The sequence below is a fragment of the Thunnus albacares genome, chromosome 20 (assembly GCF_914725855.1).
Source record: "Thunnus albacares chromosome 20, fThuAlb1.1, whole genome shotgun sequence".
In the NCBI taxonomy this organism is placed as follows: domain Eukaryota; kingdom Metazoa; phylum Chordata; class Actinopteri; order Scombriformes; family Scombridae; genus Thunnus; species Thunnus albacares.
The window spans coordinates 20,264,808-20,278,431 of NC_058125.1; positions in this window are offsets into that span (position 1 = coordinate 20,264,808).

The window sequence follows — 13,624 nt, forward strand, 5'->3', positions numbered from 1 at the left end:
CATCACTGTTTCTTTGAATTTTCTTTAAGGAAATATCCTGAGAGTGTGAGAAAATCTAAGTTCTCTCGTTGCACTAGAAAATCCCTACTTTCACTGAATCATTTCGAACACAAACTTTTGCCTTTTTTCCCTTCACAATTCTATTTTACATTTAAAACGTATAATATAAGCATAAAAAAATACATTAATATATATCAGTGTTGATCAGAATGCTACAGCTATGTTTGTTGATTCTCATTATCTCTCTAGAAATAGATAAGAAATATCAATGACACATTTATTTTTTCCTGCATATATCTTGAAAAACTAAAGCGATAAAAGGTTTTCTAATTGCAAATAATACTAATATCCTACCCCTATGGCTTGTCATTTACACAATACAGCAAAAACCATACAAAATGTATTTGCATGGGCAGATAAGAGGATTTCGAAATTGTGCTTTCAGTAATGTACCTCCTTTATTTCGGATGTCTGGAGGAGGACAAATAGCTGGATCAGCATGGTGACTCATAGGAGCAACGATGAGGAACATTCTATGTTCTTGCCAGTGAGATGAAATATCCTGCTAAAAAATTAATGGCTGTGTGCTATGCTGGAAATGTTTACCCTGCTTTTCTTCTTGTTTGATGTTCCCTGTCTATGATGTCTTGTATATTTGATGAGCGTCTAAATTGATCAACTACAAGGCCGCAAGATCACGCAACTGCTTATTTTCTTTCATTTTTAAACATCTTCATGCATAGTCATAAATAGCAAATACTTAAAGAGAGGCTGTGCTATTGAGTTTTTCAGAACATTTCAAAACTGCTTTGAAATGCTGTTCTACAATTCTTATACTGTGTGTTGTTGGAAAATAAAGTTTTCTTAGTGAAGACAAAAAAAGTGGGAGTGGAAAACTATACTTACACTCTAATAAAGGTTGGGTGATACAGACAGAATAACAACAATCTTGACAATAACAATAAGTATGAGTAGCAATAGCCAGGGAAGGATGATAAAGTAATACCTATCACAGAGACGAACTACATACATTATGAGTTGAATGATGAGGATAATTTCTTGAAATGTAAACCCAGAAATCAGAAAAAAGGTGTAGCATGATGTGTTTATTCAGTTTTTGTGTTTTTGTGAACTGACTTTTGATATAAGCAGTGTTAGCCTGGAATTAGTAAAGCTTGTGTTTTATAATGTTTGTTGAGACTGTTAAATAGGGGTTAAATTGGGCTGGGGCTGTCCGGGGCTCAGGGCCGGCACATAGGTCTGCATTCTTTTTAGTCATCAGGGAACGCTCAACTACGCACATGTTCAACAACATATATATTTTTTACACTTTTCTCGGTCATAATGATTCAAATAATGACTAAAACACCTTTTCTTTGTAGCTGTAGAGAACATAGGCCTAAATGAGGTGATGTAAGAACTTGGGAACATCAGAATTTACACTGGGATCCCTTGTTTCTATCAGTGGGTTTCATTAAAAGCTACCCAGTGGATCAGTGACCTCAGTCACATGTCAGTCAGTCAGTCAGACAGCACAGATGGTAGAGTGATAGGTGGATGGCAAGGTAGGGAGAAAAATAGGTCAGAAACGTATAGGTTTAATAACTAGGAATGTAAATTGTCATGATATTCTTACGCAAGATGAATTGGAGGCACATTGCCTCCAATCTATCTGGCCTAGCTAACTGCTACATTAAGCTAGCTGGCAAGCTCCAGTTCAACTTAAACTGTCAGGCAAGCTAACAGTTAGTACATATAATCACTCAGCATTGTCAGGACAATTGTAGTTTGAGCAGAATTTCAGAGCAACTCAAATTACACCATGGCTAGGTAATACAGGATAGTTTGACCATTTCCTAGCTATAAACATTTATTAAGGAAAAGAAGCTAGCTTGCAGACAGTTTAAAGTAACTTTTAAAAACACTGCTCTATTTATATTACGTTGTATTATTATTCTCTCCTTTAGTGGTAACAACACCATTCCTATATTTGATACAGATATACAGGAGAGTGCACTTACAGAAAGATTTTATTGCTATCAGCTGTAGTTTTGCACAGTGCCAACAGTATCTAGAATGACTGATTAGTGGTTTAGTGTTCAGAGCAAAGGGTTGTCTCACCTTGTTAGATTTTATTTACAGTTTGTCAAATTATATCAATCAGATTTTGTAGTCTATGCACACACACTTGTGCACCCATGGCAACCCTGAAACCACAGACTCCCCTCACATAACAAACTCTGATTTAACCCCTGCTGTCAACAATATATTAACACAGTTCTGCACTCATTTTTTTAAGGTTGTAGTTTTGTCATGTTTAGCAAAGTTTAGCCCTCATAGTGAGTTATGCCCTTCTTGAAGAAGTTTGCTATTGTTTAACATGTGATGTCTTGATTTATAAAATCTTTGAGACCTATTCTTTTACTGTCTCTATTTTCTTTATTTAATAGATAGATAGCGTCATTGAGATTAGGATCTCTTTTTCAAGACAGACCTGTGTAGTGGAGTAAACAGTTTTAACCTGGACTGACACACAGAAAACACACATGTTTAACATTATTTTCACATAATGAAAAGCAGTTACAAGTGGAATAGCAAATACTTGAGTATAGCCTTTTAAAATCTTCAAGTGAAATGAAAGTTTAATTTCAAAGTTTTTGTAGCTCATTCCATCTGTATACATATATGTTTACATATTTGAATTATATTTGGACCCACAAATAATTTTACTATATTTCTTCTTTGTTTTTCTTAAATAAATTTACAATATAGCCAACAAGAAGTATTAGAAAACAAAACAGCAATGTGAAAATACTGTATATGGCTTAATTTTAATGCCAGCAGTCACTCAAATGTTCCAGTTTTGTTACTGTTAAAGGTTTTACATTAAAATGAAAAAGAGGTTTCGGTTCATAGAGGAAAAAATACATTTTGGTGACACTGGAATCTGATCTGGACCTGTAGGCTACATCACATCTATTCATGACCACTAGATGGAGCCAGTGGTTAGTGTGCAGACTGCCTACTGATCATTTAACCAGTACAAAAGCTGTGACTACAGATTCTTATGACATACTGCATAGTGTCATGTAAGTGTTTATGTGTACAAATGCATGTGTGAGTTTTTATTCATATTACTCTCTACAGCTGCCCATCACAGCTGAAACAAAGAATATTAAAATCATATAAGCTTAAAGTTTGTTGGGATCAGTTTTTGTCTGAAACTTTACCCCGTGTTCTCTTTCTCATCTGCTGATTCCCACCCAACATCACACTTTCTTTCATAGCGTGATTACTGTAATTAACCTATCAAAGTGTAAGAAATGATTGGGACAGTATTGTTTCAGCTGTTTTGCATTCTTCATAATTCTCACAGATCATTGTTGTGCTAACTTTACATGACCTTGAACGTCTTGATGAAAATACTCTGTTCTCACATCACAGAACTTTTCATAACCAAATGATGAATGTCCTATGTGTCATTTTTTAATTCTGTTGGCATTCTTGGAGTTATTTTCTTTATTCATCTGACAATTTTTGCTTTTCTTGGAGCAACAGTAAAAACAAGCAAATACAAGGCTGTCATTTTTTCTTCCATCAATGTTTTGCTCTCAGCCATTTACTATTAAAGAATTGTTTCCAGGTGTTTAGAGGTTTCTCTGTAACTAAGGAGATTAAAGGAGTGAATGAAAGGTCATCTTGGTTGATCAAATGTTTTTGGTAAAATGTCCACGTTAACTCATCTACACTTGGCAGCAATTCATACTTGAAAGTCTGATGTTCACACAAATATGCATATAGATTGGTATTTGCTTTACATAAGAAATCAAATGTGTGTAGCAAACCACTGATGCTGTAAAACATTTGATGGACATAACATGCTTTGAATATTCATATCATGGGAAGGCCTTTTCGTGCAAAAGTGATAGATGTACATGTATAATGAATCAATGCCATAGGTGTATTAGAAATAACATCAGTCAAAATACTTAAAATGCCACTTTCTAGAATATTCCTCTTTAGAAGCATCAGCACATTTTGGCTATTAGTCTTTGCAAAACTGACTTGGCAATGGTTGAATTTAACCTGAATTTGGCGCTTGGTGTGATTGGTGGTTGTAATTTTGGAGGGTTAGGATTATAGTTCATATGTTTTGAGAGTGATTCTTATGGAGAACTTCTTATGTTGAGTCCTTTCATGCAGCATCATTTACAGTAAATGCACCTTTGAACAAACATTGAAAATCTTTACCAGACTTACCAACAATTATTTTGTCTTTTGTTTAGTCTCAGCAGACATGTATTCCTTGTAATCCACCATTTTATCCTGTAATGAGACAGAATTGTATTCACAAGCAAGAAAGCAGTAAAGGGGAATTGTGTGCACACCAAGCAGTACAATCCATGTAGAATAACAAGCTGGAGTGACTGGAGTTATTGTTCTTCTCTGTGGCTATCGTCTGCATTTGTACAGATGTACATTTTTTTTATTATTCTATATGTGAACATAATGTGGAGTTGCCATGTTGAGGGTGTGATTGCTGCGAGTAAAACAAACCACATTCAAGTATAAACCATCACCAAGGGGTCTGAAGTCAACCGCATGTACCTCAAACACTTAAATATTTACTTTAGTTGAGCTGAGCCAGTCTGGGCTGGACAATTAATCTTTTCAAATGAGAGAGTGGTCAAACAAACCAAGATGGGTGGATAATGAAGCACCAGCCCCTGATGTATGTGTGTGATTGCACTTACTGCAAAGTACATTGATACAGTGACTCTCTACAAAGAATCATACAACTAAATTTATTTCTTCTGCCATTCTGATTATAACCTTGATCAACATATAGGTTGATTTTGAAAGCTGTTTGAAATTATCCATCAAGTCAAGGTCCGAGGTCTGGTACTCATAAATTATAATTAATGAGTCTGGCAGGTGTTTTTTTTTCCTGGGCTATCTTAGTCATTTTCAGCTGAGCAAAGCACATTTAAGTGAAGGGATAACAGCCGCACATTAAGGGCTTTCAGTTGAGCACTTTGAAATAACAGAGGTTCGGAAATGGCCCCCCGGTGTAGGTTTGAGTGCTTGAACAAAGCCTTTTCTTCTAGCCCTGGTAAGGCCTCAAGATCTGGGAGCCCTCAAATTGAGAGGAAACCAGCTGAAAGTATTTTCAACCATGGTTCATGTTGTTCATGTTTGTCCAACATGGCACAATTGACTGTTGTACTTCATACTTCCAACATTGGAGGTGAGCTGATACACAGCATTAGCATTTCATCATAGACCCAAATTTTAAAGATGAATTGCTTGATAGTGAAAAACTGACCGCTTTGTGGTCTTTAACTATGAGTGTTAACACTTTCTGTAGTGTAAACCAGCTCTACTGATTGGGGGTCGATGTCGGCAGCAAAAGGTGTAGGTCAGGGTCAATGCATTTCAATTAAACATTGAATAAATTATTCAATCTAACCTTTCAGTAATGCATAGTATACATTGTCTAAAGGTTGGCATTTAACATTTACCACTTATAAATATTTTAATATGGTTTCAAAATTACTCACACCATAATGCTAAAAGAAGGTGGACACCTGAACAATATGTGATTGTTGAACATCTTAATCAAAAACCATGGCCATTAACATGTCGCTAAAACAACCTCCATGCTGCTGGGAGGACTTTGCACAGGAGTTTGCCACAAGAGCATTAGTGAGGATGGGCACTGATGTTGGGCGATGACCCTTGGCCTTATATATAGAATTCATATTGACCTGTCTTTGTGCATGGGGGCACTGTCATGTTGAAACAGGGGAGGGCCTTCTCCAAACTGTTACCACAAAGCTGGAGGCACCCAATTAAAATATCGTTGTGTGCTGTAGCTTTAAAATTTCCCTTAATTGGGACAAAATCCTGAACTAATATGACCCTCTTAAAAATTACAACTAACTAAATCATACTGAAAATTCATAAAAAAATAGACAACAAACTGTACTGAATTATTAAAATTATACATAAATGAAATGTCATCCAAATACGAACACACACGAAATGGAGGAAAACGTGAATAAAATATCCTGATGTTATACATCTTCCTTTTGATGTAATTGACAGAAAGGTGAAGGACGTGTTAGATGAAAACTGTTGACAGTTTCGTTGCTTGGATGGCATCCAAAGAATATCAAGGCTAAGAACAACTATGTAACACAGAGTACAGTGCGGCCTTGGATACTGGCCTGCTCTGGAATGTATGGGGTAGTACTGGATGTGATTATAATAATGACACTTGGTAATGTGGTGAGCACTGGTATGTTGGATAGAAAGGTCTGGCTCTGGCCCCTGTTTAAGTAAACGTTACAGTGTAAAGCCTTTTGTATTTATCACGTTCAAGCAGCACGTTGGTATTTCTAAGAGGAAATATTGCTTCTTGGCTTTTAATTGAATGGAATGTTTTTAGTTGCAAGTGTTTTGTTGAGGAGTGATGTTTGGAAGAGTTACATTTTTAGACCTATAGGTCTATAAAGTAAAGAGTTTTCCTATTTTTTTTAATTCCAAGGGAGACATGCAGTAAAAGAAAAGTTGTTAAAACCACTTGTAGTAACAGTGATATCAAATGATTAGACAGTGGGTGTTTTCACAGAATGTAAGGTCACAGAGCCCGGGCATACCGTAGCTTCACAACACCACTCTGACATTACACATCCTGTCTGTTAGTATTGAAAAACAGAGGCACAATCCCTTTCAGTTTCCTCTTAGTGTTTCCTGCTGTCATTTGAAGGGTCCAGGGCGACACCCTCCTCTTCCCCCTTCTGGGATTTAACCTCTTACAGGGCAGAGAGGGTCAGCTTCCTTCCCTGTGAGGAGGCTCAAAGGGAGGAAGGGGGCATGTGACTGGCTCCATCTTTGCCCTGGGAGGGAGTTGGTGAAGAGGAGACCGAAGATATTTACAGAAAACACAGGCGTGCCCCTCACATTCTCTCCCTCTGAGTGAAAAAGCTGGGGTGGGGTTGAGAGGGATTTCATAACGAAACACAGAAGAGGAAATGGACTGGACGGATACTTCACTACTCCATCATCTGCACCTCCCTTTTCCCTCTAGTGTCTATTTTTTGCCAGATGTGCATGTGCATGTGTGTGTGCTTGAACATACCAAGAGGAGGTGTTCCTATGGTTTTGGCCAAAGCTCCAGGATTTGAAGGGCTACAGTCTTGATTCCAACAAAGAAAAACCTGATATCCCTCATGATGGCATCCCTCCACCCACTCCTCATCCAATGTTCCAGTTTTCTTTTCAGGTATAACATTATCAAATAAAAAAAGTAGAACTGAAATAAGTGAACATAAAAGAGATGTGAAGGTAAAATGCTCTCTATTCTGTTATACAAGGATTGAAAGTGATATGACAGACAGACTCAGTCGCCGGAATAAAGATTCAGGTGAAAGGTCAAGTATACTCTAAATCAAATTGCTAATAGCCTAAAAGGCTGCTATCCTTTTTTCACAGTTATTAGACTGTAGACATGAGACAGTAAGTAGTCTCACTGGTTTATGTCACATATCTGTGACCTGGCTCTGTATTCTGGACAGATTTTGGTCCTCATAGGAATTTCCAGCACGACGCAGTGCTGAATCAGTGGGTGTGCTCCAAAAGTCATTCCATCTACAAATTGGATTGTCTTCATACTGTATGAGGATGACGAAGCCTGAATTTCATTTCATGGATTGTCTTTGTATCCTCCTCCTCAGGAATGTGCTGCCTTTACTACATAATGAGAGCAAAGGGGCTTTAGACTTGAAATGCTAATTCAGGCCCATGAGCTAAGACAATACAAATGCAAAGTCTTGTACTCTTCCTGTACAAGATAAGGCTGGCAATTTTCTATATTTGTCTTATTGTCAACAAATCTCATATACAAAACCAAAACAACAATGAACTCATCCAAGTATTGTGTGTGTATCCAAAGCCTGATATATCTTATTCCTCTTTGCTGTAGACTGCTGTTGTTGTCCAAAAACTATTAAAAAACACGTCAGTGAGTCACACCGTTGCACTGGGTAACATGTTCCTTCACCTTGAAGATTAAGGTCACAGTAGTTTGTGTTGAAATGGCTCCAAAGACAAACAACAAACAACTCCAAAACAGCAATCATGTTTTCAGTCTCTGGAGAGTAGTTCCATGTATAGCAGATGTGCAAGAATGTGATTCTGTTTACAGAGCTTCGCTAGCTTGTGCTACATATTACAACTTCTTGACTTTGTACTGAAGTTCTGTAAATGGAACTGCATTCCTGCACATGTGCAGTGGCGTCTGCTGTACAAGAAACCGCTCTCTGGGGACTGAAAACGTGATCACTGTTATTACTCTTTGGAGCTGTTTCTCAACAAACTCTTTGTAGTGAAGTCACATGTCACCCAGTGCAGCAGTGTGGCTTACTGGCATGTTTTTAATAGTTTTTGGACAACAACAGAGGTCTACAGCACAGAGGGAGATGATATATCAGGCTTAATACTGTAAATGGGATCAGTTCATTGTTGGTTTGACTCTGCACAAGATTTGTTGACAATTACAAAGATATAGAAAATCGCCAGCCTTGTCCTTTAAGCTGTAGAGATATTAGAGATAGTAAATTTACTGTGACATAGCCCTCTTCTGTATTTTAGTTCGTAGTGTTGTGATGACCTTTTCTGGACAGACTCCTTGTCCTCTCCCTGCAGGAGCCTGGTGGGCAGAATTCGGTCACCAGGGAGACTCAGCTCACCTGGACTGACAGGTTTCTATATAAGCTGGTGGCAGTCAGTCACTTGCCCTCTCTCCTCTGGCTTGTGTTTAGTTTCTTAGTTATGTACAATAAATCTTGTTTAGTCACAATTCATGTGTGGTCTCCCCTCCTTTGTCCAGCCTTGAGCCAGGTTGTGACAAACTGGGGGCTTGTCCAGGATCAAATGAACCATTTTGTTAAGATGAAATCTAGCCTTTGTGGTAATTTGGCCCGCTTTTGTTTTTGCTACCTCCTGTGATGATGGGGATTTGTCCATTTGTTTGTAGGCATTTGGATTTGGAAAGTCTGGACTTAAGACTTGGCTTACTTGGTTACCAATTTGGGGAGTATCATAAATAAGCTTTTTTTTTCTTTAGGGGGAGAGCAAATTTCTAATACCTTTATTTGTTTTTGTTTGAAATTTGGTAAGTGCTTGTCTATTGTACATTTTGGTGTCTGTTATGTTACTGGAGTTTTTCCTACTAGGTTTTGGTAGCAAGCTCTAGCAGTGAGTTTGTTTCAGCTTGACCCTTTAAAGTGGCATTGAAAGTGAGTAGAGCTATATACTCAGGATCTATGAGTAACTGCATAGCAGGTGCTTACTAGACCCACTGGTTTACAGTGAAAATCCCCCCATCAGTAGCTGCCTGAAGACTAGGGTTGAGCTTATGTAGATGTATTCGTGAGCCTAGAGTGGGGAAGCTCCAGTTTGTTTGTATGGACTACCTTCTGGTTTTGTTGACACACATTGGGATATTGGGATCCAGCACTTTGGTTTTGTGTTTTTGTATCAGGCTTGTTTAATGGTAAGGGTTAGTTACCTTCCTGTTTGTGTGTGTCATCTAGTCAGGGATTGGGCCTTGATGCTGACACTCACCTGATGCATTGTGTTTAGTGTTGTGGAGTCAGGCAGTTGGCCTTGACACATCCATGTTTGTCATATGTACAGTACTATCCCACATGGTTTTTGCCGTCCTTTATCTCTGCTTATGCCACTATATTCTTGTGTCCTTATTAGTCTTAAAGATGCTTCCTCTGGTACCAAGGTTGCAGATGTCTGAGGCTCGACAAGATGGTGAAACTTGTGATATAGGTGGTCTTGTGTCAGAGATTGGTAGGAGGAGTACTTTATCTATAGTACTGTGTATATTTCAACTGTTTGGCTAAAAGGGACAAATAACACAGTGGCTCACTGTGGAATGCCAGTTTTAAATGTATTAACCTTGTTTTTAGTTCCAGAGTTCGTGGTGGAACCATGCCTTTATGAGGAGGGTGCGACGACCCTCTCTGGACAGACTCCTCCTTGTCCTCTCCCCGCAGGAGCCCGGTGGGTGGAGTTGGGTTGTCAGGGAGATTCAGATCATCTGGACTGACAGACTTCTATATAAGCTGGTGACAGTCAGTCACTTGCCCCCTCTCCTCTGGCTTCCACCGTGCTTGGTTTTGGTTGTGTCAAGTTTCATTTATCTCTTAAAGTACAATAAATCTAGTTTAGTTACAACTCATGTGTGGTCTCTCCTCTTCTGTCCAGCCTTGAGCCAGGTTGTGACAGTGTGCTTTGAGGAGCACTACAGGCTTAATCATAATCCCTTACATTTGCTTAGCAAACCAAGCAGGCCCTGTGTTGACTGACAGCGGTCACAGCCACTGGCAGATTAATGAGCCATTTAGCCAGCCATTCGCAAACCCTCGGCTGCACTCCTTGGTCATGCATCACCACCAGTGACACTGCTGGCTCGTTGGATAGTTGGCGCTTGCAATGGAAAAAGTACAGTCTCTAAGTGCAGAGTAGCAGTTAAAATGTTTTGCGCTCTGGAAAGTTGGTGCAGGACATGAAGTCTAACCAGCATTTGTGGAAAAGTGAGGCCTTTGCTGAGAAACTAAAACTACAAGAGAAAACTTGGTTGCTTGTAAGGAGGCAGTTTAACAGTAATTTGTCCTGCCTTAAAAGGGTCACAATTCTACCTATGCATGTCAGTATTTCAATGATTAACCAGAATAATAACTTAGCATGAATAAGGAAAGATACAGAAGCCTTTTAAACCACGGAGAAATTCAGAGTATAATGATCATTCTCAATCCTTTTCATTTCCAGGAAACTTTATGTTGAGCATGCAAAGAAGTTTGACTGTGGACCACACACACAGTGAAATCCCACACCTCCACTTTAGGTTAAAGGGTTTATTTACACAAGCACTGCAACTATCCCTCCATTCAAAAATGCAAAAACCAAATACATCTGAAAACAATTTTATTTTTTAGAGCTCAAAGGATTTTTTGTTGTCGTTCCTATAAACACTACAAGAACCATCTCAGGAAAAAGAGGCAAACCAACCAGCTCCTTGGTTTAACATGATCTGTTCAGTTGACACCCTCAGCTACAGTAAGAATAACGCCAGACATCCACCCTCTGACATGTTATTTTCCTGCTTGTTTCTAAAAATGTCTGACTTCATCCAAGAACTGTCACATGTAAAGAGTCTGTGACACTGCCCATTTTTCATCCTACCCTACCCTACCCCACACACACACACACACACACACACATACACACACACACACACACACACTCACATTTTAAAGGGGACCTATTATGCTCATTTCCAGCTCTCCTTTTTTTATTCTGGGACTCCACTAGAGTAGCTTTGCATAAGTCACAGTTTTAAAAAAAACTCCTTATTTTCTTATATTGTCCCTTAATGCAGCCCCTCAGTTCAGCCTCTGTCTCAGGCAGTCTTAGTGCCTGTCTTTTTAAACTCAACATTTCCTGCTTCACTGCTTCATATTAATAGCTTTTAAATGACCAAATAATGGGAGACGTTTATTGTGAAGAAGAAAGAAATGAAACGAGTTCCTCACTGAATTGGCGGAGCTTCGTTAACGGCACTAAAAACTGGTCGACACAACAAGATGTGAAATTAGAATTAATGTTAGAAATAATGCAGGGAGGAAAAGTACAAGCAGAAACAGCCACAGTGAGAATTTGATGGACAGCTGCAGATGACCAGCACACATCCAACAGGTAAACTACTTATTTTACTTCGCTGTGCTGTGTAATGAGAAAACAGTCACAGCGTGCTAACTCGACTTGAGACATGGCTTGGCGTTACTACCCCCAAAACAATGGAAAAATGCCGTAATGTTAGTGGAGTGGAGCAGAGAACTGGCACCGTGCGTGGAACAGATGACCATATAAAGTAATCTGTCATGAGTTGATGTCAGCTCTTGCTGAAAGTAGAAAAAAACGTTGGAATCTGAGCGTTCAGAGCAGTCTGAAGCTGGTGCTTGTTGCTCATAAGGATTACTTCTACATACGTTTACCCCATTATTTGACACCACGGCCATGTTTAATATGAACATCTATCATTGTAACATTATGTATATGACTGAAAATAAGGAAAAGTATAATAGATCCCCTTTAATTGCTGCCTTGTGTCATGTTTCTACTCACACAGTAACATCCCAGTGACATGTCAAGTTACAAATGAGTAATGCATGTTTTGCAATTGTACTCAACAAATCTAACAGAAGTGTCACTCAGACATACTATACTCAGAGGCCTTAAATCTACGCCTCTGCACATTCCTAGCAGGGCTGCAGAAGGTCAAAAGGCCATTGATGTCTTGGCTTAGAAACTGTGCAGCTATTTTGGAGGTGTGCAGTGAAACTTGTTAAGGGGTTGGAACTTATAGCCTTACAGTATTTACTGCACCTCCTTGCCCATATGGACACTGTGTCTTAATCCCATTGCACTTTATCTTAATTTGAACAAAAATAATTAATACATGATAAGAAAAGCTGCCTTTCTGTGCATTATGGTAAAATGCACCCTAATTAACACCCCCTTTTCAGATACTCAGAGGCAGTCTGAAGAGAATGTAGAGTAAGGAAATAAGCAATTAACAGATAAAAGTGATACCCTAGGGGCAGCATCCTTGGGTTTATTAAATTTACTTAATTTAGTTATTTAATTAACTAAAAATAAACCATGACTTTCCCTGTAGTAAAGAAAAATTACCCTAATATTAGTTATGACGTTTGTCTCTTCTTTCACAAAAAGAAGGATAAAAACTTCCACCGTAACGTGTTTCTTTAAAAATGTTAAAGGATAGGAAACCATCTTTTAGACCTAGAAAGAATTGGTCTCCTATCAGTGTTATCGGAGTCTTCCCAGACCACCTGCAAGGCTTGACCCCTCGATGGACAACTGCTCTCTGGTGTGGGAATAGCTTACTGCAATGACACCCTGCATCTCACATCTCCTCACCCGCACCTTTGTATATGCACCGTTCTGTATCATTATCCTCCATGCAGTCCCAAAATGCAATGCATCATTTTGCAGTTCCTTACAGATGCACCTTGAGAGTTACTGGTTGCTGTAATGATTTCATCCGTCCATACAGGAGGAGTGATCCTGTTCAAACCTGCACTCCAAAGTTAAGCCAACACAAATCTGAGCCTTTAGCAGTCTGAGTATCAGTAAGTACCAAGTAAACACTGTTCAACGACACACAAAGAGGGGATTTTGCACCACAAAAACTGTAAGATAAAGACTTGATCTGGCTAAATGCTGAAGTCTTCATATCTAGCCTCAGCTGAACTTTGGAATGCATTTTTGCACGAAACGACTGTGGATTGTATCCCCCATCTTTCAAAGTATAGTTTTGCTATGGGGGGATCACTTCACAGCCAGTATGGACAGGAGGAATGAGTCCAGTAACTCTTACGGCATGTGAGTGCCGTATTAAGATGGACTTGAAAAAATCCAGACCTATCCTAAATTTGATTGAGTTGTTCCAGCCAAGGCGTAGATGTGACCTATAGCTGCATAAACAGATCCTATACTGGAGCTGAATGATGTGTCTGTATGT